This window comes from Penaeus vannamei, chromosome 27 (assembly GCF_042767895.1).
Source record: "Penaeus vannamei isolate JL-2024 chromosome 27, ASM4276789v1, whole genome shotgun sequence".
Classification (NCBI taxonomy): Eukaryota; Metazoa; Arthropoda; class Malacostraca; order Decapoda; family Penaeidae; genus Penaeus; species Penaeus vannamei.
In genome coordinates this window covers 34,548,745-34,555,283 of record NC_091575.1, presented here as the reverse complement: position 1 = coordinate 34,555,283, position 6,539 = coordinate 34,548,745, and the positions used below count along the sequence as shown (strand labels likewise).

Here is a 6,539-nt window from a genome sequence, read left to right as displayed (position 1 = left end):
ATCGATAATGTTGATAATAAAAATTGATTGCTAGACTTCATTAATCGTTAACAATCACGAAGTTGAGTGTGCAGTATTCGTACAGTGTTCGTTTTGCAACAATAGATATAAGAAAAAAATAAACAAATTTCAATTTAGTGAATATGCGCCTTAAAGTATTAGGCGAGTGGAGCGTACTATTCATAAATCATTGTACAAAATCATCAGCGCTTCACACCAGCCGGGACTCGAACCCGGGTCTCTCACGTACGAGGCGAGCATTCTACACTTGAACCACTAGTGCTTTTCTTACTATGGACATTTTAAGAATAAAGTTGATACTAATATTCATAATTTTCTTTACTTCTATTTGTCCAAGTTTTATTGATTTCTTGCAAATAGTTTATAATTATTGCAGTTTTTGGTGCTCATCAATAACACGGATATTACTGTAATGTTATTCGGTGTACATGATTGCTGGTACTCTTTTTAATATTGTTATTATCACTACCAGTGTTGATTACATGCATCCATACATACATCAGGGTTCTTTGAGGTGGAAGCTGATTAAGTTTAATGACCTTTGTAAGTCTTTTTAAAACTCATCCCAATCGCTTTTTACGAGCTGGAGCCACTGTTCGCTTAAGCGACCACTGCCGCTTATTGACGATTATTAACGATTAATGAAGTCTAGCAATCAATTTTTATTATCAACATTATCGATAAATTAGAATAATAATTGGTTTCAACCTTCGTATTATTGCTTTTTTTTTTTTTTTTGTTATTAGATACTTGATATGTATGTGTTTGTGTGTGTTATTTAAGCTGGTTTGTGAAAGATTGTCTATAACCAGCTTTAATACAAATCATGTACAGTTCATTGATAATAAGTCCTTATTGAGATCACCGATAATAATTGAAATAATAATAATACGAAATATGAAAGAAATCACTATTCTAACTTACCGATAACGTTGATAATAATAAAAGTGAACAATAGAGTTAATCAACTGTTGATTATAACAAAGTTTGCTAGAGTATTTCTTTTGCAACAACGGAATAATAATAAATAAATAAATTTCAGTTTAGTGACGATGCGCCTAATGATCATGAACGAGTGAACACTATTCATAAATCAGCGTACAAAAAAACGCTGATTATCACACCAGCCGGGACTCGAACCCGGGTCTCTCGCGTACGAGGCGAGCATTCTACACATGAACTACTAGTGCTTTTAATACTAAGGGAATTTTAAAGATCATTTTAAAGATCTAATCATTGGAGTTTTCGGTGCTTATCAATAACACTGATATTACTGCAATGTTATTCGGTGTACATGATTGCTGTTACTCGTTTTAAAATTATTATCATCCCAATTGCTTTTTAAGACCTGGAGCCACTGGTCGCTAAATACACACTAACCCATATTGTGTAGGCCTTCTCGTCGCGTCAGTGACCAAGATAAAAATTCACCCTGACAATTTTACACAGCCTTTCGGATAGATCGCACGCTGATTTTTATTTCATTTATTGATTGATTTATTTTATTTTATTTATTTTTTTTTTCACACAGCCCCATAAGTAAACGGTCAGGTTAATCAGCAAATGATTTTTGCCAACATAGATATATGTCCTGGACATATTTAAAGTGTTTTAAGACCTGCGACAGAAAAAAGCTCCGCTTTAAGACTTGTTAAGGCCTAAAATTTCCAAAAAAAAAACATATATTTAAATCATTTTAAGACTTTTTAAGAAGCACTACATACACACAGCCCTTCCTCCCTGTCTCCATCGATCCAATCACCTTCCATTCAATCTTCTTCCATCCATATTCAACTCCATTTGAACAATTATCAGTATGACAATAATTATATAGAAAACGGGCGACAATTCTCAATTCATCGTAATAAAATGGAGAATGATTTTATAATGATATCCGTTGCTCCTTTCTTTGGCCTACACGATGGTATGATGTAGTGAACAATGATAATTACGATGGAAATGATAGTGCAGCAGAAACAAAACAAAAGAGTTACAGAAAGAGTAATATAGGTGATGATTGCAAGACGAGTCATCCATTATGTCATTAATCAGAGTGTCGATAACAAAAATAATAATAACAATAATACGAAGGTTGAAACCAATTATTATTCTAATCTATCGATAATGTTGATAATAAAAATTGATTGCTAGACTTCATTAATCGTTAATAATCACGAAATTAAGTGTGCAGTATTCGTACAGTGTTCGTTTTGCAACAATAGATATAAGAAAAAATAAACAAATCTCAATTTAGTGAATATGCGCCTTAAAGTATTAGGCGAGTGGAGCGTACTATTCATAAATCACCGTACAAAACCTTAGCTAAGTCACACCAGCCGGGACTGGTGCAGCAGAAACAAAACAAAAGATTTACAGAGAAAGTAATAAAGGTGATGGTTGCAAGACGAGTTATTTGTGTTAGGTTATTATGTGCAGTAAATTACACTTCACTTACAAATTAATTATCTTAGCAGAAGTGTTCCAATCCAACAAAAGTGTACTGAATGTCGATGATATTAAGGAAATCCCAGCTCTGAAAGGTTAAGGTTATACGCATCATACTTATATCAATACCATAAAAATTATCAGAAATATAGAAGACTATCTGTTGTGACTTGCTTTCGAGGCAAACCAGTCTGTTTTTAAACCTAGCCTTCAAATAGCTACGTTGGGGTTACCTCGAGATCTGCAACACTGAAGATAACTGACCAATAAGTCACGAGAACCGTGTTTCGTTCCGTATTTTTCAGTCATTAGATGTTTGATGTGTGTGTGTGTTAATCAAGTTGGTTTACACCTCCATATTTTATAACAATCATGTACAAGTCATTCATTATGTCATTAATAAGATAATAAGAATAATAATAACAATAATACGAAGCTTGAAACCAATCATTATTCTAATTTATCGATAATGTTGAAAATAAAAATTGATTGCTAGACTTCATCAGTAAGTGTTCAGTATTCGTACAGTATTCATTTTGCAACAAAAGCCATAAGAAAAAATAAATAAATTTCAATTTTAGTGAAGATGCGCCTTAAAAATAGGCGAGTGGAGCGTACTATTCATAAATCACTGTAAAAAATGTTATCGGCGTCACACCAGCCGGGACTCGAACCCGGGTCTCTCGCGTACGAGGCGAGCATTCTACACTTGAACCACTGACAAGCTCTGAAGGTTTAAGATTTAAGGCTTATACGCATCATGCTGCCATATCAATGCCATAAAAATTATCAGAAATATACAAACCACTATCTTGACATCAACCTTTCATTTGTGACTTTCTTACGAGGAAAAACTGTCTACATTTTAACCTAACCTTAAAATAGCTACGGTGGGGTTACCTCGAGATCTGCAACACTGAAGATAACTGACCAATAAGTCATGAGAACCGTTTTTCGCTTTGTATTTTTCAGTCATTAGATGCTTGATATGTATGTGTGTGTTATTTAAGCTGGTTTGTGGAAGACTGTCTACACCTCCAGCTTTTATAGGAATCACGTACAATTAATTGTCCTTATTCATATCACCGATAATAATTGAAATAATAATTATACGAAGCTTGAAATTAATCTTTGTTCTAACTTACCGATAACATTGATAATAAGTGATCACTAGACTTTTAATCTAATGTTTATTATGACAAAGCTGTGATAGTGTATTTCTTTTGCAATAATGGAATAAGAAAAAAATCCGTTTTAGTGACGATGCGCCTAATGATCATGAACGAGTGAACACACTATTCATAAATAGGCGTACAAAACTCAATAACAGTCACACCAGCCGGGACTCGAACCCGGGTCTCTCGCGTGGGAGGCGAGCACTCTACACTTGAACCACTAGTGCTTTTCTTACTATAGAGATTTAAAAGAGAATTGAATTGATACTATTAGTCATAATTTGCTTCACTTTTATTTGTCTATGTTTTGTTCTCTTGCAATTACACTCTAATCATTGGAGTTTTTGGTGCTTATCAATAACATTGATATTATTGTAATGTTATCCGGTGTACATTATTGCTGTTACTCTTTTTTTTTATTGTTATTATCACTACCAGTGTTGATTACATGCATCCATACATACATCAGGGTTCTTGAAGGTATGATTGAGTTTGACCTTTGTAAGTCTTTTTAAAACTCATCCCAATCGCTTTTTAAGACCTGGAGCCACTGGCGAACAAAGATATGCCTTTGGCAAATTTAAGATGTTTTAAGACCTGCGAGAGAAAAAGCTCCGTTATTAAGACTTGCTAAGGCCTTAAATTTCCCCAAAACCATATATTTAATACATTTTAAGACTTTTTAAGGATACGCCCGAACACTGTACATCCGCACAGCCCTTCCTCCTTGTCTCCATCCATCCAAGCTGGTTTGTGGAAGACTGTCTATTCCTCCAGCTTTTATAGCAATCATGTACAATTCATTCATGTGTCCTTATTCAGATTATCGATTATAATTGAAGTAATCATAATAATACGAAGCTTGAAACCAATAATTATTCTAACTTAACGATAACATTGATAATAATAATTGAACAATAGACTTAATCACCTGTTAATTCTAACAAAGTTGTGTCCTAGAGTATTCCTTTTGCAACGTTGAACATAAGAAAAAATAAATAGATTTGTTTTAGTGACGATGCGCATAATAACAATGAACGAGTGAACACACTGTTCATAGATCAATGTACAAAACGACTACAGTATCACACCAGCCGGGACTCGAACCCGGGTCTCTCACACTTGAACCACTAGTGCTTTTCATACAGGCAATTTAAGGAGAATTGCATTGATACTATTAATCATAATTTTCTTCACTTCTATTTGTCCAAGTATTGTTGATTTCTTGCAAATAGTTTATAATTATTGCAGTTTTTGGTGCTCATCAGGAACACGGATGTTACTGTAATGTTATTTGGTGGACATGATTGCTGTTACTCTTGTTTTAAAATTGTTATTCTCACTACCAGTGTTGCTTACATGCATCCATACATACACAAGGTTTCTTGCAGGTATAAGATGATGGAGTTTAAGACCTTTGTAAGGCTTTTTAAAACTCCTCCCAATTGCTTTTTAAGACCTGGAGCTACTGGTTGCTGAATACACACTGCCCCATAATGTGTAGGCTTTCTTGTCGCGTCAGTGGCCAAGAAATAGAATTTTCGCCCATGACTTTTACACAGGCCTTTGGATAGATTGCTCACCGAATGCTTTTCTGCACGCGGCCCATAAGGAAACGGTCGCGTTGATCAGCAAAGATCAAGGTCCAATGTTGACAAATCAGATCGCAAAACTCATCTCAATATTTATCACTATTATGACAGTACTTATATAACCGAAAAATGGGTGACGATTCTCTATTCATCGTAGTAATAAGAAATGGATTATAATAATGTTACGCCACCCTCTATAATTGTTTTTGTATTTCGCGGGTGTTTTGGTGTGTGTGTTGGCAGGGGGGGGGGGGGTCTCGTCCTGCAGAGAGCGCCCGGGACTCGCCTGAGGAAGACGTGCTCGCGACCCCTCCTCTCGTTTCCCCGTCTGTGTGATTTTCGCCCCGTGTTCGATGTGCCTTATTTCCCGAGGATTAATAAACCCCTTGAAGTGACCAGCGTTTGTTTCGACCTGACAAGACCTTAGACAAGGGGACAAGGAGTGCTCGCCCCCACGTGCACACTCGGACCTTTAACGGCTGCTGAGGTTAGGTGCTATCCTGTGGTGTTTGGGCTTAACACTAATATCCGTTGCTGCTTTCTTTGGCCTACATGATGGTATGATGTAGTGAACGATGATAATTACGATGGAAATGATAGTGCAACAGAAACAAAAGAGTTACAGCAGCTTTCATCAGAAAGAGTAATAAAGGTGATGGTTGCAAGATTTGAGTTATTTGTGCTACATTCATTCTATGCAATAAATCACACTTCACTTACAAATGCATTATCCTTAACAGAAGTGTTCCTATCCCGCAACAGTGAATTGAATGTCGATGAATTTAAGGTAATCTCAGCTCTGAAGGGTTAAGGTTTAAGGGTTAAAAGCATCATAATTATAACGCCATAAAAATTATTATAAATATAAAACCACTATCTTGACATCAACCTTTCATTTGTGACTTCCTTTCGAGGCAAAGCGATCAACATTTCAATCTAACCTTAAAATAGCTACGGTGGGGTTACCTCGAGATCTGCAACACTGAAGATAACTGACCAATAAGTTATGAGAACTGTTTTTCGTTTTGTATTTTTCAGTCATTAGATGCTTGATATGTAAGTGTGTGTTATTTAAATCGGTTTGTGGAAGACTGTCTACACCTCCAGCTTTTGTAGCAATCACGTACAATTCATTCATAATAAGTCTTTATTCAGATTACCGATAATAATTGAAATAATGATAATACGAAACTTGAAATCAATCATTGTTCTAGCTTACCCATAACTGATACTAAAAAGTGATTACTAGACTTTTAATCTAATGCTGATTATGGCAAAGTGTGCTAGAGTATTTGTTTTGCAAAAT

General features: G+C 35.3%; 1 non-coding gene across 1 annotated transcript; it reads right to left on the bottom strand.

Moving 5' to 3' along the window:
* Positions 1-3,797: 3,797 nt before the first annotated feature.
* Positions 3,798-3,868, bottom strand: TRNAG-CCC (transfer RNA alanine (anticodon CGC)). Its single transcript has one exon. It is a non-coding gene; the product is annotated as a tRNA-Gly (tRNA).
* Between the last annotated feature and the right edge of the window lie 2,671 nt (positions 3,869-6,539).